The sequence below is a fragment of the Rhipicephalus microplus genome, chromosome 7 (assembly GCF_043290135.1).
Source record: "Rhipicephalus microplus isolate Deutch F79 chromosome 7, USDA_Rmic, whole genome shotgun sequence".
Classification (NCBI taxonomy): Eukaryota; Metazoa; Arthropoda; class Arachnida; order Ixodida; family Ixodidae; genus Rhipicephalus; species Rhipicephalus microplus.
In genome coordinates, this window is record NC_134706.1 from 160,801,668 (window position 1) to 160,828,379 (window position 26,712).

Consider the following 26,712-nt stretch of genomic DNA (forward strand, 5'->3'; position numbering starts at 1 on the left):
GCTCCAGAATTGAGGTTTCATAGCGCTTTGTTTTTGAAAGGCACCTGTAATCCCAGCAACATATGTATGTATGTATGTATGTATGTATGTATGTATGTATGTATGTATGTATGTATGTATGTATGTATGTATGTATGTATGTATGTATGTATGTATGTATGTATGTATGTATGTATGTATGTATGTATGTTGTACGTATGCGCGCACGCACGCACGCACGTAACGCATACCGGAAATGGGTGCTTCGAGAGAAGTGCATTTATAGCAGGTTTGTTTCGGTACAGTGTCCGCGAAAGAAATAAGCCCTGGAATAACAGTCGAAAACATTTTGTTTCTTTTAAGCGAGTTGCCAGTGACTCAGTAGCGTTGAGAGACTACTTTCACGTGGAGTTTTGGCACCTTTGTTTTCGTTTGATTTACTGTAACCGAATGACTTACTGAGGCAGGTGATCCCATTACAGTGAAGGAAGAACAAATAATCGCCGCGTCGAAAAGGGTAAGTAAACATAACATTGTTTACAATATCTGTTAGGTCCGATCAAACCATTTTCTTGCAATCGTTGGAACCTCAGGCATCATGGAGCTTACAAAAGGCTTATTTACACTTGGGTATGATTTAAACTTGGGCAAAATGGTGAAGCATCACTTATACGGTTATTGGCATTGTTGCAACAAATATTGAAAGTAAAATTACTTTTAAATTGTGGAAATCTACAACTAAATTATATGGGAAAAGAATCACGTTTTTCTCGTTGTGTTGTTGATCCCGCAATAGTATTTATCTGTTACTAGAGCTTATCGGTCAATATGCAACAAACCGCATAACCATTGTGCTGTACCGCTGCACTAGTCAGTCAAAAAGAAGAATAAAATTGGTTCTCTAGATGAGATCACTCTACTCTTACAATAGAATTATGTCTGAAGCACTATTTCTAAATGCAATTATGGCAGCCGTGTACTCCCAAAAACTACAAATTTTTAAGACACATAAACAGACCGACTCTTTGCGTACCTGAAACTTTCAATAAAGGTGAAGTATTTGAGCTCTTTTCGCAGAAATCGTGGTGTCAGCGTTTTTGGCTGTCCATGAAAAATCATGAACTGGTGTGCGACAAACAGATTGAGATACATGCAGAAAAGATAAATCATAAAACTTCTGGGTCCAAGGGGGGATCAAAACCAGGTCTTTTGCGTGGCAGCGGGTGTTCCATTACACAGCCAGGTGTCTGGTTGTGCATACAGTGAAATAACTTCCTCGGCTTGAAAATATAGCCAAAGGAATGTTCACGCTTGCCAAACACACGCAGCCTGATTCATGCTTCCCAGTGCAACATTAAATAATGCAGTTATAATGCTTAGTAGATGTGTACGTTGTCACCGGGCATCAGAAATTGTGATTATCATAATGCCTTTATAGTATAAAGCTGGTCAAACGCTACAAAAGGCACACAGATTACTGCGCTTACTCCTTCATGGTCGCGTAGTGTCTGCATAGGAAGATTGAAAAGATTTCTTGCAGCAAGTGTTTAAAGAACACAGTAGGAACAGGATATCGCTATCGCATTGAACTCTTCCGAGGGCAGCTTAGGAATCCCCCAATTTTGTGTTGCTTTGCTTCATCATGTATGAAAAACGGTGCAAGCGACAACCAATAATGTTTCGCTCTTTGCTTAGAGATCCACTAAATCCTTATTTTACTGTGGCCTTGAAAATAGTAAACCTTTCCACATTAAAATCTGCGTATGGCGCTCAAGAAAGAATGTTACTTTTTTGCGTTCCTAAGCGTTCCCCCAGTCAATTACGAACAATGTTCGTCGTATATTAAGTTTTGCTATCCGCCATACGCACTTTTATCAAACATTTTCACTCACAAGACAAAAGATCGAAAACAAGGCCTCCTGGTTTATAGACTTTATTGTCCCGAAAGCTACTGAAGGTTCGAGAAACGCAGTAGCGAAGAAGTTCAGATAATTTCCACCATCTCTTTTTTCACGTTGACATAATACACCACACCGGCACGTAGTCCTGCCCGCTCACGTTTGCCGCTAAAGGTTACTCGTTTCAAGCTGCCGCGGTGGTGGATGGTCAACAAAAGCTACGAAAGACGAAAGTCGAGCTTAATGCAAAAGATGGTTGTATATAACGGTACATGATGAGAAACGGTTATGTGGTACCCACAGATCTTTTTGTTGAATTTTAACTGTGTAGCCGTTATTCAAGAAATTTTTTGGGGCGCTGTTTTAAATAGCGAAATATTAGTTTGAGAAAAGTTGTTACTTTGTAAATTACGCGTGTTTCAATGAAATTGTGGAGGCAGCTTCTAAGACTAGTGCGACTCTGTGACACTACATGGGTCCAAATATTCCATAAAGATGACGAAGCTATGTCACGTAGGAGCGCAGTTTTTAATATAAATCCTTAGCAAATAATTTTTATTGAAGATCGTAGCAAAATACAAACAAAACATTTATTACGCCAAACCACAGAGTTCCAATGAGTTCTCTGAAAAGCCTGGGTGCGGCTGACTGCGCCGTGTTCGGCGTGCTCACCATCCTAGGATACCTGATCGGCCTGTACTTCTCTCTCTCTCGACGTCAACGCGAGGTAAGTTTGACAATGCATATCGCTCCTCTAGATAATCACACGTTTTCTGCATACAGTGTGACCATGAAAAGAATATATATGGATATTTTTGTGCAACACTTTTTCATTTTAAGACCAAATTTCATTTGTTTATGCAACAAGAAGATTTCAATCTGGCAATGTTTCTAAATTAAACTTGTGATGTCGATGAAAAATGAAATGTTAAGTGCGAGAAAGTATCAGAATGCTAAATTGGGCTGATGGGTGGAAGTTCATGTTCAGTTTTTTTTTTTTTTTTGCTGCGCTATGATCAAGTGCGAGGCAAGTAGAGAAGACGGCACATTCATTTCTGTTCTCTCCATTTGACACCACGGTAAAAACATTTCTATAGCGAGACAGCATCTCCTCGCAATCGTGATTGATGATATGTGGAGTTCAACGTCCCAAAAACGCCATATGATTATGAGAGACGCCGTAGTGGAGGGCTCCGGAAATTTCGACCTCCTGGGTTTCTTTAACGCGCGCCCAAATCTGAGCACGCGGGCTTGCAACATTTCCTCCTCCATCGGAAATGCAGCCGCCGCAGCCAGGATTTGTTCCCGCGACCTGCGGGTCAGCAGCCGAGTACCTCAGCCACTAGGCCACCGCGGCGAGGCAATCCTCGCAATCGTGGTTTCACAGCCTAGTGTTATTCTCGACTTTCTCTGGCCTGTATTCTCAGTTTCAGAACAAATGGTTTATGAACGTCCTTAACGTGCAGTGCAATGATTAGAGCATTAGCGTTTGATCGTTGCAATTCGTGGTCCATTTATTCATTTTTCCATCTGAATATTTATTTAACTATGAAGCGCTGCTATCATCTCATATGAGTAATTTGGCAGGAGTGGTAATTTGGTAGCAAAAATTGTCGAAAACACTCCACAATGAATTTGTCCAAATGATTGATCGGGCAAGTAGGTGATACATGAGTGTTTGAAATAAGAGTGCGAAACGTAAACGCGACAAGATAGACAGGGACAAGCGCTGAGACAGCAACAAGCATAGATAAGAGTAAGCCCTTTCTATTCTGTTCACATCTAGATTTTTTACTTTTGTTTCAAACAGCCCACAATCGAGATATACGGAGAGCATATCACCATGAACCAGCGCATGAAGCTTAAGATATGAAGTTTTTAGCAGGCTTGTAGCTTGAATTGTCGTACAGCTATACAAATTTTGAGTGTCTGGCATATGCACGTAAAACACTTATGAAAGCCAACAAAATATAAATGGCGACAACAAATAACGTACATATGTAATTGCAATACATAACACGATAACAAAAAGGTGGCTTGCATGTAGTGATTAGATTTTCATGTTATGACCTGCCATTTCTATTCCTCATTACTTCACACCGCATTATACCGAATTCTCGTGCATATGCTGATTATGAAAAGGCCACGAGAGCACAAACTTACTTATATAGATAGAAGTTGTAAATGAAAGCGTCTACTTAGGACAGGCACTGAATGCGAGACCGATTCATGAGACTGGGGTAACGGGGAAAATGCCGCCCGCATGTTCTCGCGGGGCAAACTTGAGTAAGTTCGTCGAGTGGGATGGTATTGCGTGAATGCAGCGTAATTGGCTGTGTTTAGAGAATGCTACATTGTTCTTTCCTATTTATTATTCTTATTTATTGAATGAAGGAGAAACTTTGCCTGCAACAACAAGTGAAACAGGTAAATACTTCCTTAACTGATTCCGAACGCGCGATCCAGTGCCTACATATATGGGGTGGCCAGTCAACGGTTATGCAGCGCGAGCAGCCATTTTTGCACTAGTAGACGCTGCCTACGTCAGCATTGTGAGGTGGAAAAGGGGCAGGGGAGTGGCAGTTTTGCAGGGGTCTTCTGTGCCGCAACGAGACTTGAGCATGTGGCATGATACACGAAAATGCGCAGTGGGAGTGTGAATGGCACCGTCGCTGACGCCGAAGCACGACATTGCGCGACTGAGAAGTGCTTCTCAATAAAAAAAAAGATGGACCATCCGCCCAAAGGGAACCCTGAAGGGCGGAGAAGCAGCCGCGGTGCGAATGGCGTTGACCCCGCTGAAATGGGCGTCGGCATGGCTGCTGCAAGACCGGTTTGAAGCAGAACTCGGTGTAGCACTTACTCGAGTAAACGTTTCTTTGAAATGCAAAGACACATGAAGGTGGGTTTGGTTTCGTATAGGTTTCATCACGGATAATTGAGCCGAAAGAGTTTTTTTAACTTAACCTGCAGTGCAGCATTACGGTGGTGGAGACGGTCAAGCGAGAGAGGTGTGTTGCGAGCGGGTGGAGAGCCAGCAGCTGCTGCGGGTGAAAGAGTGACGTAAGCACGCAGCTGCGACTTGACCTACCTGGCACTGCTCGTGGTGCTGTGTACGGAGGGACAGCGTTACACAGGCTAGTAAAAGAGCTCCTTCGCACATAACAGTTTCATCGGAAGTGGGAAGCAATGAATTAGAAAGCAAGAATATTGTGATTTTATACAAGGTGACGCTGGCACCTTTTTTGAATGCAGTCTCACACTATTCTACAAAACGCTAGTGTAAGAAACTAAGACCTCTGTATGCACAATTTTCACACAGTCTCTTTGCGCTGAAAACGCAGCACGCAGATGGGTACACTACGCCCACTCACGGCTGTCGAAATAGTCAGACGACGCGCATGCCAGTGAGCACTGCGCTCGTAAGATCAAAGATCAGAAGTCGTAGTTGCTGCTTGAGAGATCCTCCTCCTGCTCCTTCGAGCCTTTTATCGTTCGCTAAAGACGGGCGGGGCGTTTCTTCTCTGCATGAACATGGGGGAACTTCGCTGAAGTGTATGGATGGATCGATGGATGGATGTATCCAGCTGTGCCCATTAGATCGGGTGGTAGCTCACGCCACCTAGCCATAAAGTTAAGTACTATCACTATGTGTTTAAGGACTTAATTTTATTCGTGCCTTGATTATAGCCACAAATCATATAGTTTCCTCCTGGTTATTTCTACCCGTTTGAAGTGTATTTCGCCTTCGCTCTTTCTAAACCACAATGCTTTGAAAAATTCCGCGCCATTTTCTTGGACCATAGGGCGGTGTCCTTTACAGGACATTTTGAAATGTTCAGTCACTTCTACCTTTTCTTCACACACATTACAAACCGTGTCTGTGCTTTCGTATTTGGCTTGGTACGTCTTTTTCTGCAATACTGCCGTCTTCCCTCCAAAAGCAGATTTTTTCTTTTCAAAAACCTGTTTGAAAATTCGGTAGGTGCCCAGTGATAATTTCTTAACCATTACAATATTTTACATGTGCATCTCTGTTTCCTTCACCTTCTTAACCGATGTTTCAATTTGCGTTGGTATTCTTCTGTTGTCCGAATACTTGCTTGACAATTTTTGAGTTCGCTTCCTCCATTTATTATCAACATTCTTCATGTACAAGGAGATGAGAACTTTTCTAGCCCAATGCTTCTCTCCAACTTTCTTCAATCGACCCTCAAACTCTATCTTGGCGCTAGGCTTGTCTGCACTCAAACGACATCTATCCCATGTCACCGGTACCCCCTGATTTGGGGTATTACGGTGTGCTCCCAAAGCAAGTCTACATATGCCACGTTGTCTAATTTCTCATTTTTCTTGAACCTTTGACTTCATGCACAAGACCCCACTTCCGAACGTCAAACCAGGCACCACGACACCTTTTCGAATCCCTCTCACAACGTTATACCTATCGTAGTTGCACAATGCCCTATTTTTCATTACAGCTGCATTCCTGTTACCCTTAGTCTTTACGTGTCTTTCGTGCTACCTTGGGTACTCAGCCTCGTTATTTATCCACCCGGCCCACTATTTCTTATTATCCACTATTTGTAGCATCACTTCCTGTATCTTATGCTCACTGCCTTTGTTATCACTAAAAATCATGATTGACGATTTTTTCTGGCGGAACTTCAAATTTAACCGATCTCCCTTTTTACCACAGATGCCTATCAATCCCTGCATATCGTCCTTGCTGTCGACTAATATTACTATATCATCTGCATATATCAATGCTAGTAATGACTGTTCAATGTGTTTTTCTTGCTTCGCAAAATAGAGGCTGAAGCTGAGTCGACTAACCCCTAATTTGGCTTCTAGTTCCTGGAGATACAGCATAAATAACAAAGGTGACAAGGGACATCCCTTTCGAAGCCCGCGTTGTATCTTTATAGGTTCAGTTACCTGTTATTCCCATTTGCTAACTATCTGGTTACTCTTATAGATGTCCTTTAGAATATTAGTTATTCCATCTTCCACATCAAGCGTGTACAGCATTATCCACAAGTCTTTTTGAATCACACTATCGTAAGCTCCCTTGACATCTAGAAATGCCAGCCACGGGGGCCTGTGTTCTTTTTCCGCGATTTAGATACCCTACAATACGGAAAACGAGGTATTGGCCTGCCACCTCCTTCGTTTATGGAACCCGAAGCTCCTTATAGCGGCACCCGTTCGTCTTTCGTGGCCGTAGTAGTAGTGTTTAACCATTATTATATTTCGACCTCCAAGGTGGTGTCGGTGAGTGATTTCTTCTGTGCGTTGTTGAACGATAAAAGACAGTGCTCAATGTACATGCCAATGGCTGCTAAGGGGGAATGAGAGACAGGAGAATTCGGCTTTTAGTTAACGCGCACGCTGCGAGTTTTTATTGTTCAACAACGCACAGAAGACAAGAAAGGGTTGCTACGTTATACTCACTGGGCGTAACCTCCTAGGTTTTAGAAAGGTTTAGCGAACGTCTGGCCGCAGTGCCATGAATACAGTGAACTAGTATATACCATGAACTCGAGGTGGTTATAGGTGGGAGGTAGACACGAAGCGCAAGCCGTAAGAAAGTGTGCGTGTGCCTCCTGTCGTTCAGTCCTTGGAATGTCCGCTGAATGGCAGTGCTTCTATATGAGGAATACATGACGGAAAGATGCGATATGGTGGTACTTTGACTGTTGAATAGGTGGACGAGCGGACACACAGACAGATGCGTGGACGGACGCATGGATGGCTGCATGGACGGACGCAGGAGCGGATGCATGGACGAAAGCAGGAACGGACGCACAGATGAACGTGTGGACGCACGAACAGACGCACGCACGGACGGGCGGATGGACGCACGGGCGGCCATACAGACGCACGCATGAATGGACGGAAGCAAGAACGAAAAGACAGACGGATGCTTCGCCCCACTATCCACCATTCAATCCGTGGATAAGCTGCCATTTTTTTTAACTTCTCTCAGCACCCGCTCATTCTCCACACATGTCTGCAGTCTTTCCTTTACTATCTGCATCAGCAGCTTGCAAACTGATGTCACTGATGTTACTGATGTCACTGTCACAGGACGGTAATTGTTTATATCAACTTTGCCCCCCTTTCCTTTATCGATCATGCTCATCCTGCTTAGTTTCCACCCATTGAGAGCTTCACCATTCATTATTGCTTTGCTCGCTGTCTCCCTTGATGTTTGCTTAAAATTTGGTCCTAGTTTCTGTATTAGCAGGATTGGGATGCCGTCAGGGTCTTTTGATGTGCTATTAAGAACCCTTTTTTCTGCCTTTTTCCACTCTCGTTGTCCCAGTGAGGCCACTGATCTAATTGGTCCATCCTCATCTGGTACGGTGCATGCAGCGTTCCCTTGGTGTTTATATTTCTCGATCATCCTTGTTTTTATATATTTCATTGCCTCAACCCCTTCTAGCCTAACCCCTTGAAATAAACTGTTAACTGTTGTTATAAACTGTTGTTATAAACTTTTGTTCCACGTTTGTGTTCTTACTCGAAGAATTGAGATGGTTACAAAACATTGCAGTGAACTTTCTGTCCTTTTTCTTTTACTTCCACCATCCATCGGGCCTTCTTTCTTATAATCTTTTCACTAATCAGTTCGGGCGCTTCCTTTCGGCAGCTCATAAAGTTATCCCAATTTCTTTTGACATCATCTTCTACTTCACCCCTCTGTTTTGCGTACCTGTGTTCCCTGGAGGCTTCCTGACGTCTTACTATGGCTCTCCGAACTTCCTCATTCCACCCGCTGCTGCGTTTGTGTCTTTTTTTTCGGTTGATTTGACGCATGCTTTGGCAAGCTCTAACTCAAAAAATCGAGATAGACTTGTGTACGTCCACTCTGTTTTCGTATCCTTGGTGATTATTTTCTCAATCTGTTTAATTGCTATTTTCATTTCCCTTTCTGAATAACTATTGCCGTGTCGTTGCTCATAAGGCCTCCTTTTCATTTTCATTTCTATTCCAAAACTCAGCTTGATACGTTTGTTATCACTGCCTAAGAATCTGGAACTATATTATTCTATGTTCATCACCCTTAGTCGATCATGCATCCTATGTGACATGATTGCATAATCTTTCGTCGACTCCAGACCTCTCACTTCCTATGTTATCAGCCCTTCGCATTTCTCGGTGCTGTTGCAAATAAATAAATCATTCCTTTCACACATATCCATTAGCATTCGGCCTGTTGGTTAAGTACACCCATCCATATATTATATGTGCTCATTCATATCCCCTATTATACCTATCTCGCAGTCTTTTCCTAGTTCGTCATAGTCGTTTTCAATGCACTGCACCTTTTTTTTATTTTCCTTTATGCTTTCGCCACTGTCCCCTAGCATACAAAACCGAGCAGCGTCATCTGCCCTGTGAGTTCCTCTTCTAGCCATAAATGTTCCCTGCACTCTGGCTTAACCTTTTGCCAGTCTGTACTTTTATGATTGAATGCCCCAATAGCATCCCCTTCTCGGCTGCCTTCCATTCCGTTCTATTACAATATCTCCATGTGTAGTCCGGATTTCTAGGTGATTGTTCCATGTCCCTAAGATGTGTTTCTACAAACCCAAATACCATCAGCTTCTCCTCCCTTAACTGTTCTTCTATCTCTCCACACTTCATCATATTCCTGCCATTCTGCATGTTGATGCACCTTACGTCTGAATTGGCTCGGCCCTCGTGCCTACGTCATTTTCTTCCCTGTACTCTACCTGTCTTAGGTATTGGCACAACTTTGGAATTGTATCAGCCTATACCACCTGTCAAGGAGTCGCCCTGGTTTTTTTCTTGTTACTAGTCCTGGACCCCCGAAGGGCCTGCGTACCCCCCACCCCAAAAAGCTACTGTGCGTCTGGCAAGTCACCAACCCTTCTCATGACATAGCCTCTTATCGAAGAGAATTCTGTCTCGTTGAAAACCACCCCACGTATGTACCTTTCTGTTTATTTCCACTACCTCAAATCCTTTCTCTTGACTCATCTGCCATATCTCTGTTTGCGTTGACAACCGTCCTTTGCAGGTGGCCGTCACGCACCGGTACCTCCGGTATCGTGCACATCACTACCTCTACCTGAGGAGAAATACCACTCATGTAATCGACTTCTTTCGCCAGTGTGGTCACCAGTCTTGCCGAATCTTCATTCAGAACATACTTTCAACCGCCCTCAATTATCACGAAGTCTCATCCATCAGCTTTAGTTGCGAGGTTTGAGGTCACTTGCCTCATGACTTCTTCCAGCTTACGTCCTGGAAGCGTCCCTACTTTTCTCACTTTTACCCTATTTGTGATTGTTTCGGCGCTTCGATTTAAATTCGAGACCCCGGCGATTATCACGTGCTGTGAATTTTCAGCTTGAGCGTCCCGCGCCCGAAGGTTACTTTCACCTGTGACGCCGGCTGTTTGTCCCATGCTACCCCCCCCCCTACTTCGCGAAAGCTGGGTCTTATGACCATTGAACTGGTTGAACCTGCTTTTTCCAAACCAATATTTCCTTTCTTCCTAACCGTTCTTGGTGCCGGGGACCTAGCGGTCTCTCCACCAGCCACTTCTTTGTGCACATTCGCTAGTGCCTCCTCGGCTGACCTAAGCCTTTCTTTCATAGCCCTTGTTTTTTTTCTTGCTCAGTCGTCAACGCAGTCTCCAGGCCGGCAATTCTCATCTGCAGTTCACGCTGGGCAATCATCATTTTCCTATTTTTTCTTCGTCCTCTCATTGCCTGTACTTGGCGACAGCCTCGTCTTTATTCGCGTCCACACTAGCGTCCATGTTCAAACCCAACCTGCATCCTATCATTTTACAGCTTTTTTAACCATGTCTTTTTGACAGAAATTGCCCTTATCGATTGTCCCATTCGATAATTATAAATCACGGCAAACGACGAACCCTGCCCTAAGCAAAAAAGTCTAAGATCCACTAAGAACATTGGCGTGTTTGGTGTACGTGCAGATCCACCACGGGATGGCCGGTGGCAGTTTCCGCGGACATGAAGCGCCACCCTGTCAGGTGCGGCCCGAAACATTCAGCCGAATGAAAAAATACTAACATGAGCCATGTCGCCATGCGCAATCATCGGACGGCTAAAAGAACAATTTGAGAGCAGCGTTGCAAGACGATAACAGCTAGAAAAACCGTGATGACCTATGCATGTTGGATAGCTGACTGCACACTGCATGTCAAACACGGAACTACCACACAAAGTCAATTACCACCAGCTTGTTCAAAGTCATTCTTTTTATAAATATCAGTCTTTTTATAAAGCACTAGCTGAGTCTAACAAACTATAGGGTAAAGGGGCGTGCATATGGCTAGAAAACCGCTGGTAACCATGAGCACTCATGCTCGTTACAGTGGTGAGTGACGTGGTCACTGCGTGTAAGCATTGCAGTTGACTGGGCGTTTAATTTACCTTGCTAAAGGCGAATGTCTTTCTTAGTCGGCCTATGCCAGGCACTCAGCGTTGGCCGCGGCGTCCGCAGCGTTGTTCGAGCGCCGGCTGGTGTTATCTCTCCGCGCTCACTCCCACTCCGAGAGCAACAGCTGCGGGCGCACATGCTTAACCTCGCCCCTAGCAACAGAAACATGTTGTTCGAGAGAGTGTAGGAGGATTAGGTGCAGTGCTTTGCCACTCCTTCTTCCACCATTAACTCTCTCCTCCCTGCACCCCACTTTCCCCTTTGCTAGATCCTCACTCTCGACCGTTGGCTGGCTTGGTGCCTCTCAAGAACATCCGGAAATGTGTGCTTGAGATACCGCTGTGAAATGTCGAGGCCGAGCCAAGAATGCTGTTTGTTTTGCTCACTTCATAGTATTTTTTAACCATGCATGCTAGCTACTAGACAGAGAGACAGACACAGAAGGTTATTGGGTCCTGAGAAACGCTACTCTTTAAGAGCAATATCGCGGGCGGCTCCCACTAAGAACGGTGAGGCCTAGTGTGACCACCGCATCGTGGGCTCACTGGACAGGCCGTAGTTGGGGTAGTAGCTTTGAACTTCGCGAGGCAGGGACCCAATCCTCTTCTGTGAGCCGACTTGGGTCCGTAACGAGGGGAACCGCCAAAGCATATTCTTGAAGTCACGAACGTCACCACAATCAGGACAAGTAGAGTCAAAAGCGTTTAAGGAGACTATGCTGAGGAAAAATAGACTTGGATAGAACCTGGTCTGAAGCATTCTAAACGTGATAGCCTGAGGTATAGACTACTCGCTGTGTGGAAGAGCAAATGACCACCTAGTCAACTTTAAAACATTCCAAAAAAGAATATGTGCCTAGAAAATAATTTCGTTTAACATTCTGTTTTTAGACTCTTGAAAAAAATTTGTAACAGCATTAAAAACGCTGCTGTGTCGCCAAACGCACCAAATGCTAACGCGTCGAACGAAGGAATCCCCGGAAGCGACAAGATTTGTTCCAACTTTCGCAGGGGTTGTTCTAGTAGTCTTTTCATTTGACCTTTAAATCTTCCACATGTGGAAAGTCAGTGCTTTATAGATTCACTCTCATTGCAGGGAAGGCATAAAGGGGATTGCGCCTGACCCGACATTTGAAGGAAAAGTTCAATAAAGGAACTGGGCAATGCAGCCGTGTAGTCCCTACTTCCTCCATTCTTGATGTACACCGCCTGTTCTTCCAAAAGAATTTTAGCTGTGGATAGCCTCATGAAATCAAGGGAGGTTCTTTTAAGTCATTGGCCGTTTTACGTTTTAAAAAAACGCACTGCTGTGATATATTCAGTCACAGGTAAAAAAGGCTAAATAGGACCATCAAAGGAAGATATAGCTAGTGCAACTGCATGCTTATTGAGGGCTAACCTTCTATGGCCTGGTACCCAAAATACTCACACGAGTCGCACATGTTTAAGAATGGGTGAGTAGAATATCTCCAAGCTACGCGAAAAATTGGGTGTGCGTAAGGCAGTGCAGACAGAGAGACAGTCTGTTAGAAGAACCACCGCTGATACACCTTGGGTCAATTTATGCAATGCTAGGGTTATTGCCAGCATCTCAGCTAGGTAAAGAGGGGTAAAGTCGGGTAATCGAAATGAGAATGTCCAGTCTAGAGAGCATGATACGATTCCTGCGCCTACCTTCTCCTCACAAACGGAAGCATCAGTGGCTATTACTGTGGATGTTTCTAGATTGGCTAAGTACTATTCCAAAATGCCATTTAGATACTGATATGATAAATCGTTCGCATTTTTGAGATATTTGTAATCAAATTCAGTCTTAAATGCTTCTGCAATATTGAGTACAAGTACTTTCCAAATAATAACACGTTAAGTGGTCTAAAAGTTTCTGTGTAAAAAAAAATTCGGCAGCTCCCTAATATCTGGGAATAGACGTTATGCGAAGCATGTGGAGGAAATGTGACCGTGTTACAATTTTTCTTTTAAGCAACATGCCACGAAATGACACTAAATATATGTACAAATCTTGCAAGCATAGACATATGTTGAAGTGTTGCAGATGTTTATATACCCAGTTGTTTGCACTTGCACAACGATGCCAACTCTAACATGCGTGTTAGCAACACCGGAAGCTCATATAAAGCGCTGATGGTCACGACCATGCTGAATATGGACACTGCTACATGAATCAAGTTCAGCGCATGGCAACTAACCACAGTTGACGCTAACCTGACGTAACGGCTGTATCGAAGGAGTACATATGTAATGTTTATAAAATTGGGTAGGCAGCACTGCAACCACTATTGGTGTTTCACAAAAATTAGCGTCTATTCGAAAAGTAATTCCGAGACCTGGGGTAGCTCTGTGGTAAAATACTTCATTGCCACGCAGAATGCTTGGGTTCAATTCCAGTGGGGCCCTGACGTTTATTCTTTGCATTCGCCGAATCAACACTACTGATGTCGGGTATTTCTTAACGCTCGCGCGTTAAAAATTTCCATGTTTGTTCTCGTTGTTCCTGGGTAGATACTCAGTATCAATCACCTGTGGCACATACTCGCATACCAGCAGCACATACCAGCCCGTGGGTATGTGCCACTGTTTCACGGGAAGTGTTTGCCGATGCATGCGTCGAGGTTTTGACATCATTCATGTCTTCACCAGCACGTCATATTCCTCAAATGATCTTACCCTCGTGCGCTAATTTTGGTTCACGCCAAGTTAACGAGGTGACCATGAGAGTACCGAAACGTAAGTGGCTAGATAGATAGATAGATAGATAGATAGATAGATAGATAGATAGATAGATAGATAGATAGATAGATAGATAGATAGATAGATAGATAGATAGATAGATAGATAGATAGATAGATAGATAGATAGATAGATAGATAGATAGATAGATAGATAGATAGATAGATAGATAGATAGATAGATAGATAGATACGCTGAAGGTCGCCGAAGTTCGCTAAGAAATGCTTCTCATTTAATAGCTTGAGGGCACCGCAATCTAGGCTATTGGTGGTTGCAAAATGAGGCCTGCTGATTAGTGAACACATACTGTGACCTCCTCTGGGGTGATGCAAAGAATTTTAGAAATGTGCCTACAGTAATAATATGAAATATTTTGATGAGGAAGTGCAGACGAGATTCTTCATATAGGATATTTTTTGCAACATATTTAGGTAGCCCCAGGCATAACTGTGACGATACGCGTTTAAACTAAATCAGTGGTCGAACTTCATAAGCCGGAGTGCCAGAAACCAACACACAGCTGAATTATATTATCGGTCGAATGTTTATGCAATGAATCATTACGAGAACGTCTCTACGCAATCCGTCACGATAATTACTGAGCCTACGCAACATCCCTGCGGCACGTGCTGCCTCAGCACTCATTTATTTATTTATTTATTTATTTATTTATTTATTTATTTATTTATTTATTTATTTATTTATTTATTTGTTTATTTATTTAATACATACTGCAGACCTTTAGGTCCAAGCAGGTGGGCAGTTACACGGGGACATGGTCGAAACAAGAAGTGGCATACAGATTGTTTGGGGTGAGTGTTTCATACACTCATAGTGAACACAAGGAGCGACATAGCAAATTATTTCATAATAACGCATGTACCCGACAAAAGAGAAAAAACATCAAAAATTCATACTTCATATGTCGTGCGATTGGAGTAAAAATAAATACATAATAAATACAAAACAATAAACACAAATATTTTCACCGTTCAAGCCAAGAAAGTAATGAATACATAAGTATACAATATGTACAGCACATACAAGATGAAAAAGAAAAACGAAAAGAAAAAAAAGCGCTGTTATAAAAGATCGAAAACCTGAATTTTCAGGACAATGCTATTTAGAGCGAAGGAGTAATAGATTCTCTGAGGATGCCCGAGTTGTTCCGTTCCAATCTGAGAGCGTGCGTGGAAAATATGAGAACTTATAAGCGTCTGTCCTGCAGTAATAGGGTGTTAGAGATTTGGCATGATGATACCTTGTGGTTCTGATTGATAACGATCGCAGGTACGGCGATGGGTCAATCGCAAGTTTGTGGTTCAAAAGAAGAGAAAGGTCAATTCTTATGTGTTTTCGGCGTGTGCTAAGAAGGGAAATGCCATTGGCCTTCATTATTTCAGAAGAAGAGTCGACTCGTGAGAACTTGTTAAAAATGAACCGGATGGCTTTCCTTTATATTCTTTCCAGGCACTTGATGTTAGTTTGAGTGTGTGGGTCCCATACTGCACTCACGTATTCTAATTTAGGTCTAATTAAAGAATAATAGGCCAGTAATTTAACACTGCTTGGGGCAATATGAAGCTTATGTTTTACAAACCAAAGTTTTCTGAATGCAGAGGAGGAAATAATATATATATGTTTATTCCACGATAAGGTAGTTGTTATTGTAACACCTAAGTATTTATAGCTATTGACTTGCCTAAGTGGCGAAGAACCAAGCTGGTAAGTAAAAGACAGGGGTGCTTTTTTACGCGTTATAGGGAGCAGTACGGTTTTATCGGCGTTCAAAACCATGCCCCATTTTTCGCACCACTGCAATACGTTATTTAAATTGCTATTTAACTCAACCTGATCATCAAGGTGAAGAATTTCTTTGAATAATACGCAATCGTCTGCAAATATACGAATTTGAATACCAGGGCTTACTACGCTAACAATATCATAATTATAAACCAAGAAAAGCAGGGGGCCTAGGACACTGCCTTGTGGCACTCCTGAAGTGACTGCCAAACTTTCAGAACGTTCACCTCCAATGTCAATATATTGCTTCCTGTTAGTCAGGTAAGCAGACATCCATCTGATGAAGTGTTCAGGGATGCCAAGAATTCTAAGCTTTATGATTAGTTTATTGTGTGGAAGCTTGTCAAAGGCTTTGCTAAAATCAAGAAATATTACATCTACTTGGCCATTAGAATCAAGAGATGAAGCGAACGAGTGAACTACTGTTATTAGTTGGGTTATCGTTGAATACCCTTTTCGAAAGCCATGCTGATGTTCTGTTAGTGCAGCATTATTTTCTAGAAATTCACGAACACAGTTGGCTATAATATGTTCCACAAGTTTGCAGCATTGGGATGTTACTGAAATAGGACGATAATTTTGTATAACTGTCCTGTCACCTTTCTTGAACACAGGAACAACCCGGGCTGTTTTCCAGTCAATTGGCAGTTGCGCATTGATGACTGAGACACGAAACAAAATTACAAGAAAGTTTGCAAGAAGCTCGGCATATAGCTTGAGAAATATGTTAGGGATTTTGTCGGGACAAGAAGAACTCTTAGTTTTCAAGTTAAGAAGCATATTAAATACCCCAGCATACGATACAAAACTCGTATCTAATTGTTTGGAGAATGTGCCGTCACAAGCGCATACAGTTGCGCTAGAGAATGCACTTTGAAAATAGTTGTTGAAGTGTTGATCAATCTCACACTTATCTGTCACCGGCTTCCCGTCAATTGATATTTGAGTAACTGGTTTCTTGCTATCTTTTATGTAGTGCCAAAACTTATCAGGCTCATGTTTGCTATGTGCGGACTCCAGTTAAGCATTTCGGTGTATTTTACCCTTTGTTACTTGAGTTGCTCGGCCTGACGTATGACATCTTGTCACAATAGTGAAATTTGCACTGGGGCATTTCGTGCAAAAACTACGATTGCGCTTTTGTTAATATTGAGGGATAAGACAATATCCTTTGGCCATGTTTAGAGACTATTCATTTATGCTCGCAGAGTTTGGCAAAGTGCGTGATTGTTGATTGGCTCAGCGAAAAATGCAATGCCATCGTCATACACATAGACCTCTCCATCTTGCTGTATGGGATTGGAACATAGTAGTAGATTAAATAATAAAGGTGATAGTACTGACCCTTGCGATAGTTGAAGAATAGACACCAGGCTGCGAGCAGTAAAATTCTCTATCACTTGAGAAAGCATGGATCTAGGCTACAAATTGTCGAGACCATCCTAAGTTCAAACAAATTAAATCATTTTTTTATTTCCCAGAAAAAGACAGATTCTGGAGAGGTTCACTGTAAAAGCTGTTTATGCACAGATTGACGAGAACAGTGAACAAGGCTGTTGGGACGATGACGAAAACGTCTAATTCAAGCTGGCGTTACAATAAGAAAATGCGGTGCAATGCAAGACAAACTATATATATATATATATAGTTTGTGCGGGGGAGGTATTGTTGACAATGATGGCATTGTTCGTCTACCACCGCCCTACTCTGTTGAGATGCTGCCACTTTCTAATTCCACCATGTGGGTCTTGCTTCTTCCCCTAGATTTCTTTAACGGGCCTCCCCCCGTTTCGTTGTTTCCTTTTTCTTTTTACTTTTCTTTTGACGCTTTCCCTCCTGTCTCGACAGGCTATAAGAAGACACCGAACATGTGTAAATATTATTATGCCCTGTAAAAGACGGTGCTCCCATCGAAACGTCGGCATAATAAACAGTTGTTATGTGAAAGCGTATCTACTTTCATATAATATATATATATATATATATATATATATATATATATATATATATATATATATATATATATGTATATATATATATATATATATATATATATATATATATATGTATATATATATATATATATATATATATATATATATATATATATATATATATATATATATATATATGACTCTTTCGAAAGAGATAATGGTGACATACTATGCAAGATATATAAAAATTTCCCTCTTTTGTATGACCTGCATCATACAATGTACATCAGATGTCAGACAACAATATTATACGAACAATATTACTGCTGTATGTTTTCCATCATACAACCTGTTTGGTATAGTATGCATGCACACGCAGAAAGAAAAAATGAAATCGTACGAAAACAGCACATTTCACAACGTCAAACATTTAGCCTATATTTAAAAAAAAAGATGTCAGTTCCTGTAATGAAAAGCTGTTTACGCGATTGTATTTGTTAAAAATCATTGCTAAATTTTATCGCAGTGTTGGAAATTGGTAAATATTGCGAAACCTCAGAACAAATCAAGCATCACTGCTTCTTGTAGTTTACAAAACATTTGTTGCAGTTACACATGCGGCATTTTTAACGAATTGTTTAAAAGAAATGGTAGAGGAAAAGCAAAATCGCAGAATGCAAATGGTAGGCCTATAGCCAACTTTATATTACCGTATAGTCCGGACAGACAAGCTGTGCGGATAACAAATAATCTAAATTAGCTACATATCTAATAACTTTCATCTGCATGATCTGAACATTCATTATGTTAGCTTTTGTCGTGGTTGCCTACACCAAAGTACAGTTATTTAAGTGTGGGAAAAAAAAGCTTGATACGCTTCCAGTTTCACTTTTGCGGGTAAGAAATGTGTGCAACGAGCTCGCACATCAACTACACTAGAAGATTTTTTTGCAGATATCAATGACGTGTTGGTTCCAGCTGACAGTTGATGAAAACGTGACACCACAAATTTTATGTTCATCTACAAAAAGATTGTCTTCACCTGCGTAAGCATACGATGGTGTTGATGAAAATATTTTGTTTTTGCTAGGAATACGTTGGCTTTTCCTTTATGTGGATTAATTTTCAATAAATTTTTGGTAAACAACAAGTAAAGCTCGTTCAATAAGTCATTGCACTGAACAATAAACTCGTCTGTGTCAGGGCCTGAAAAAAGTAGGTTCGTGTCATCAACCTATATGGCGAAACTCACACTGTGATCAATATTCACGATATCATTTATGTAAGTTATCTACAATATCAGCTCCAGAACGTTTTCCTGGGGCACACCATTTAAGACAATAAATACGATGACGTAAGAGTGCTTAACTGAACGCACTCCTGTCCGTTTTTCAACAAAGTATGACTATCAATTGAAGTGACGTGCCACGGATTCTATATCATTCCAGCATAAGCAGTAAAATGTTATGATCAATGCAATCGAAAGCCTTGCTGAAATCAAGAAAACGAGCTTACGTGAGGAGATTTTGTTCAAAAGTTTGCAGTATTGTTTCCTTAAATGTAAATAAAGCTGTCTTCGTCGACCTTCCTTTTCTAAAACCAAACTGAAAGTCAGTGATCATTTTTCTGGAGCAGAAAAGTAGATATACGCGCATCAATTAATTTTTCTAATCCTTTAGGAAACGCAGAAATGATAGATATGGGTCTATAACTGGTCACCAGATTCCTGTTACCACTTTTGAACAACACATTCACTCTGCTCCTTTTCACATCTTCTGGAAAAACACCGGACTCAAGTATGAAACAAAAATGCAGCTGAGCGCTGAAGCAATGCAATCTAAAAGATATTTCGTCGGCTTTATTTTATAGTTGTCAATGTCTAGTGCCTTACTGTTCTTTATATTCATGAATGTTTTGTAATTGTTTTTCATCTGTTGGTGATAGAACAAAACTGTCGGGGAATTGATTTCTGTTGTATCCCTGAAAAAGTCTGTTTGTAAAGGCGTGTTCACTGATATACTCACATTCTAAAAATGATTGTTCAAGAGATCCGCAAGCTCTTTACCAGCGATCTCGATATTATCAACGGTAATCTTAGCTTGTGCTGAGTTTCGCTTACCGCGATCTGGCACATCACTAACTAAGCGCCATATAGCGTGAGGCGATTGCTGTGCACTTTCAGCAAACACTGTCTCGTAGTAAGTTGTCTTAGCTCGCTTAAGCTCCCGGTTCAACTGGTTACGCATGTTTTTGAACTCAGCCAAATCTGTCAGCACTCATGATTTCAAGAATAAGTTGTAAAGATTATTCTAATGTCATATCATACTAGCAAGAGAGGGGGTCACCCATGGTTTACATTTTTTTCGATAGTTCAATTCGCTTGAATGGAAGTGTTTTGCTATATGTACAAAGTCAGCAAGAAATTTTCGATAGGCTTCGTCTACATAGGCTCAGTTGAAAAAAAAAAGACCAGTCATTATCACTAGTGTCCTACTTAAAAGATTTAAACTGTGGTTCGTTACAGTTTGCATTGCGTACGGTTCTCGATAAGTCTCCTTAATATTCGGCTTGTGTGAAGAACACACAAATACTGGGCAATGATTACTTATATCTGATGAAACTGTTCTACACTGAAATACACCGGCTTTATTATTTGTTAATAATAAGTCAAGACACGAGACAGTTAATGGTGTAACACGTGCTGCTGTAGAAATGACATTCCTAAATCTGGTACATCGAAGCGTGCTCAGAAATTCCGTCGCAATGGGGTTATCATTCAAGACATTGATATTGAAATCTTCTCCGCACTCTACTGTAAAATTATTTAGCGATACGTAATGTAGAAATTTATCAAAAAAAGGTTTGAAAGCTTCAAATATTGCCCCCTGCAGGACCATACACAATAGCTATCATGTCTGAGTTGTACCTGTCCAACGAGTAACAAAAGCCTTCACGCGCGAGACGTGAACAATTTGTGTGGTGCGGAGACGCCGGTCAGTGACGGCCTGAAGCAGGGTGACGATATAGTTAACGGGGGATGTCTGCCATACAACGGTATATGGACCAACATGCCGGTGAAAAAATTTGTCGCAAAGTTCTGACACTTGAACTGCGGCTCATAGTAAAACCTTAAGGCCAGAATTAAAGGAATTCATGTGGTTTGCTGTTACGGCGACCTTTTCTCTCTTTTGGCTCACTACCATGTTTTTGCGAGTGATTTCATGGCAGCACATGACTCAAGCTGTGAACTTTTCTGAGAGTTAGGTACAGCTCGGAGCAGGTGCAAAGAAGAATGCCGTCTCGAAGACCTAGGAGGCAGATCCGCCATACACAAGGAAAAACGTGCTGTAGCCAGTTAATCGTTGTATCGCAGTATTGTAGGCGAATGTGACAAAGGGTGAAATGTTATCCCAGTTTTTGCGGTCAGGATGTAAGTACGTAAATATCATGTCAGAGAGTGTTCGGTGGAAGCGCTCGGTACGGCCATTTGTCTGTGGATGGTATGTAGAAGTGGTTCTATGCATTGTATTACGCGCCCGCAGGAATTCCTTGAGGACTTGAGGAATGAAGGCTTTGCCACGGTCACTCAAAAAAAAAACGCGAGAGGCTTCGTGGCGCAAGAAAACAGACTGCAAGGAAAATTCGGTAATTTCTGTGGTAGTAGCAGAACAAAAAGGCGAATTCTCAGCGTATCTTATTAGATGGCCGACAGCAGTAATTGTTTAACGCTAACCGGAAGACGTCAGCGGCAAAGCACCATACAAGTCTATTACGACTATTTCAAAAGGTGTGGTAAGAAAGCGATGAGGCTGAAGGAAACCAGTAGGTGAGGATGTGGGTTGCTTACGGTGCTGACACGATGCACACGAGCCGAAATATTTGCTAACCATTATGGACAAGCCAGACCAGAAGCAGTGCGTCTTGATGCGATCGGAGGTGTTGTGCAAGCTTAGGTGACCGGCAGCAATATCATCGTAGGATGATTTAAAAACTTGAAGACAGACAGGCAGTGGGGAAGAACTGGCACCCACTTGTTACCGGTGGGATGGTAAATGTAGTGGTGAAGCACACCGTCCTGAAGGCAAAATTGTCAAAGCAGCTGTCACAAGCAGCTGTTCGGTGCCTTAGTGACACCGCGTAGGCCATCCATGAAAGCCCGACAGGAGGAACTTGCCACCTGAAGCGAACATAAATCGTAGCTCGAAGATAGTTGCATTGTGTCCAGCGAGGCGAGTGATGCGTGTTGTGAGGCAAGCTGGGTGTTAGAGTCATTTGAAGGCGATGCGGTGGACGTGTTAAAATTAGAGAGCGGAAGTAGGCATCGGGACAGAGCGTCGTCATCTTGATAACATTTGAAAAACTTGTACATGATGGTGAAGCCGTACTCTTGTAAGCGCAGTCTCCAGTGCCCTAGACGTCCTGACATATTCTTCACTGACGAGATGACGAGAGCCAACAGAGTGCGTGGTAATCGGTGACGATGGCGAAGTGCCGACCGTAGAGATACGGGTGGGACGTCTGTATCGACCAGACGATAGCTAGGTACTGCTGCTTCGTGATGGTGTTGCCCAGTTGTTGACTGAGCCCCGCGTCGGCAGGCCACAACCTGCTCTTTAGAGGTGGAATCACACTGCAGAACGACTGCTCCCATACCTTGTGCGCTTGCGTCAGTGTGGAGTATAGTGGGCGCTTTCTCGTCGAAATGGCGCAGCACTAGTTCGAAAGTCCAGCATTCTTTCAAAATTTGAAAAGCAGACTCGCAGTCGTTGGACCACGAAAAAGGAGCACCAGTGACCAATACTTACTTAGCGGAGCCGCAAGGGTAGCAATGTTGCGCATAAAGAGACAAAGTTAGTAAGCGAGACCAAGAAAGCTGCGCAACGTCTTTTCGCCGAAAGGTCGAGTGAACTGTAGTACAGCTGCGATCTTTTCGGGATCTTGTTGGATTCCGTCTTTACAAACGGCGTGACCAATGACTTTGATACTTTTGCTTGCAAATGTGCACTTTTTTTATTTATCTGAAGGCCAACGTTGGAAAGATATTGAAGTACCTCATCTAATCTTTGAAGATGTTGGGGGCAAACGTAGATGAAAAACAATAATATCATCTAAATAACAGTGGCAGGTCTTCCATTTTAGGCAACAATGAAGCATCAATCATGCGCCTAAACGTGGCTTGAGCATTTGCACAAGCCAAATGGCGTTGCAACAACTTCATAAAAGCCGTCCGGCGTAGCAAGGGCAGTTTTTTTTTGTCAGCCTCGTTAATGGGGATTTGCCAGTAGCCTGATCGTAGGTCAAGCCTCGAAAAAGGTTTTGTCCTTTAGAGTGTAATTAAAGTGTCATCAATAAAGGCATCAGATATAGGTCCTTGCGCGTGATCATATTTAACACGTGGTTGTCAACGCAGAAACAAATAGAGCCATCTTTTTTTTTCACCTAGAACGACTTGCGATACCCAGAAGGCCGTAATATATTTCGCGATAGCATGCCGTTCACTTCTTTTCTCAATTATTTCTCTCTCTGACTGCAAAATGCGATATGGCCGACAGCGTGTCACACGAGAACCGTCGGTTTCGATGCGGTGTACAGCAGCGGAAATCTTACTAAATATTGCGACACAGCTTTCAAAGCAGGCTTTGTGCTTGGCTAAATGAGCCAATAGTGCTTTGGAATGTTCAGATGTGAGGTCTCAACCGATGACAGCCTGAAAAAAGAAAGGACGTGAACCTATATCTGCTGGTACTGGTGACGAATATGTGCACAGTGCCGCGACTGAGTTCAGTGGTGAGGCGTTTATATGTGCTACTCTCATTTTCTTGTGCAGCAGCATAAACTCAGCAGTTGTGTTACAAATGGGCAGAAAAGCGCGGCCACAGGAAAGCCATAAGAGGCAAGAGGCGACAAAAATTCTACGGAAAGTGCGGCGAAAAGTAGGCGCCACCAGTGCATCGTCATCAGCTACTTGGGTAGATGCGACAGCTATCACGTGTTCGTGACCAGGGCACAGCACACACTTCATCAATGACCAAACGGGAAATCGAGGGTGACAAAACTGGAATGGTCGCATCTATTTCATTGTATTGTGACGTGAACGACGTTTTCCTTAGAGTATATAATGGTGGAAGCAGAATATAGAAGGTCTGAATCGAGGATAAGTTTATGAACACACGTGGGCAACACAACCATCTCTGTGCGGTGTCGTATGCCATCGATGAAAACACGAGCCATGCACTGTCCGTCAGTTTCAATCAGCGCGTTATATGTGCCATGCAACAGAAGTTCCATATAGGGTGTTCTGACTTTACAGAGCCGCGGGCACAACTCACTACGCAAAACAGAAGTGGTTGCACTGGTGTCAACAAGATCTTGCACAATAATACCTCCAAGAGCCACTGAGAACATATTGCTTGGGCGAACAGGAGGTGTTTTTCGTGGTCAGCGGGACGCAGTTTTAAACAACTGCCTTCCTTTATTTTCCGGAAATTTCTCAATATTACAGGAGATGATGGGCCGAGGCGGTGATGTGGAGTGGCGGTACGGTGATGGAGAGCATCATCTGGGGGAGCGGTAGTTCTGATGTTGACGATGGGACACTGGAGGAGGCGTAGACCGGTACTGCTTGTCTGGAGCATAAAAATCTGGTCTTCGGAACCAGTCTCGCTCGAACTCAACATAACCTTCTCGTTCCTCCTGCTGGCGGCGTCGGCTGTAACGAGAAATGTGGATACCGTAGTAAAAGCAGACGGCACGAGATTGACGCCAATGAAGGTACGATGATGCAGAAGTCATTTCACCGAGCACAGCAGCCAAAAGGCCACAAGCAATGTCAGTAGACCCAGATGTCATGGGATCAGGTGGAATTGCAGCAATCTGCGCACATGTGGGCATCAGAGTTTCAGCAACCTATGCTGCCGTTGTCGTCCAGGATGCCACATCGACGTGTGTGGGCATCAGCTCTGCTGGCAGAGAAACCAGGGCTGTCGGTGCCACCATTGGCGCCAACTCCTGCTTAACGAGAGTCCGCCGGTCGAGCGGTGAGGACGTAGTGGAGGTGACAGTGAACCGCTGCTGTTCAAGCTCTCGAAGTTCCTCCCGAATAATGCTGTGGATAAGCGCTTTTAAAAACAGGTGGAGGCATAAAACGTGGATCGCTGTCTTGTTAAAGGCGAAAAGACTGCAGTTGGTAAAAGTGTTGGCACATCGAAATGATGTATTCAACCGTAGCGGAATTGACAACCGCGAAGGCGTTCAATGCAATTGGGCCGATTGCTTTAATGACGTGGTGAACACGCTTGTCTTCCGTCATATCGCTGTTCGAACGGTGACAAACGGCAATAACATGCTCAATATACGAAGTGAAGGACTCCTGGGCAAGTTGAGCACGCGCCGCCAGCTTCTGTTTCACGGTTTCGGAACGACCCTATGAGCATCCGCAGATTTGTCGCAGTGGGTTGGCAAAGGTCGACCAATCGACGAAGTTCGCTTATTGATTAGAACACCAGGTGTTGGCTATGCTAGTCAAATAAAAAGGGAGGTAGCTCGATTTATCCACTTCCGTCCATCAATTGGCTGAACCCACACGATTGTAAAGGTTGAGCCAGATCTCGAAGTCATCACCACGGAGACCCGCGAACATCTGTGTTTCGTGCTCAGGGCTGGTGACAGTTGATAAAGAGCGGAGAGCCACCGGCATAGGGGCTGTAGCGTTAGGGCTAGGTGTTAGGTCCAATATCTCCATAACTGTTGAGGTGGATGGGTGCAAGCAAAGATTGAATAGAAGCACCAGGTGGGAAAGGAACGTAGGAGGATGCCCGTACCTTTACGCAGCTCAACCGTTCAGAAAGATTCAAGAAGACTTCACCAGGCAGACCAAGCAGAAGCGTTTATTCCACGATGTCTCCCTTGGCTTAGAACACCAGCGAGAAGGAACGATGATGATGGTCATGTACAAGTGAGCACAATGAAGTTCTTTTATTGTCGTTACAATATATATATATATATATATATATATATATATATATATCATGAGCCTGACTACGTCCACTGCAGGACAAAAGACCCTCCCATGTCCTGCCAGTTAGCTTGGTCCTGTGCTTGCTGCTGCCAATTTATACGCGCAAACTTCTTAATCTAATCTACCCACTGCACTTTCTGTCTCCCCCTAACCCACTTTCCTTCTTTGGGAATCCAGTTTGTTACTCTTAATGACCAGTTACTCTCCTGTCTATGCGCTACATGCCCGGCCCATGTCCATTTCCTCTTCTTGATTTCAACTATGATATCATCAACCCCCGTTTGTTCCCGAATCCACTCTTCTCTCTTGTTGTCTTTTTAGGTTACACATACTATTTTTCTTTCCATTGGTCGCTGCGTCGTCCTCAATGCTGAACCCTCTTTGTATTGTCCAGGTTTCTGCTTCGTAGCTAAGTACCGGCAAGATAAAGCTGTTATATACCTCCTTTTTGAGGGATAGTCGCAATATACCTGTCATATTTGAGAGTGCTTGCCAAATGTCCTCCACCCTATTTTTATTCTTCTAGTTACTTCAATCTCGTGGTTCGGCTCCGCAATTATTACCTGCCCTAAGTAGACATAGTCTTTTACAACTTGAAGTGCACAATTACCTATCTCAAAGCGCTGCTCCCTTCCAAAGTTGGTGTACATGTCTAACTCCGTAATCATGAGTTGCAATATGTCCCCTGAGTTACTCAGCAATGCAATGACATCAGCGAAGCGCAGGTTACTAAGGTACTCTCCATTAACTCTAATCCCTAACTGTTCCCATTTTAGGTCTCTGAAAACTTCCTGTAAGCACGCAGTAAATAGCATTGGAGAGATTGTATTCCCCTACCTTACATCCTTTTTGATTGACATTCTGTTGTTTCTCTATGAAGCACTATGGCA

The 26,712-nt window shown here is 42.9% G+C and overlaps 1 long non-coding RNA gene across 1 annotated transcript in view; it reads left to right on the top strand.

The window, feature by feature from the left end:
• The first annotated feature begins 373 nt into the window (after positions 1 to 373).
• The window catches only part of LOC142767120 (uncharacterized), a 34,145-nt gene continuing 7,806 nt past the window's right edge, over positions 374 to 26,712 (top strand). The window contains exons 1-2 of the long non-coding RNA XR_012884763.1: positions 374 to 496; positions 2,487 to 2,604. This is a non-coding gene — a long non-coding RNA (uncharacterized LOC142767120). The remainder of the gene's footprint in view (positions 497 to 2,486; positions 2,605 to 26,712) is intronic.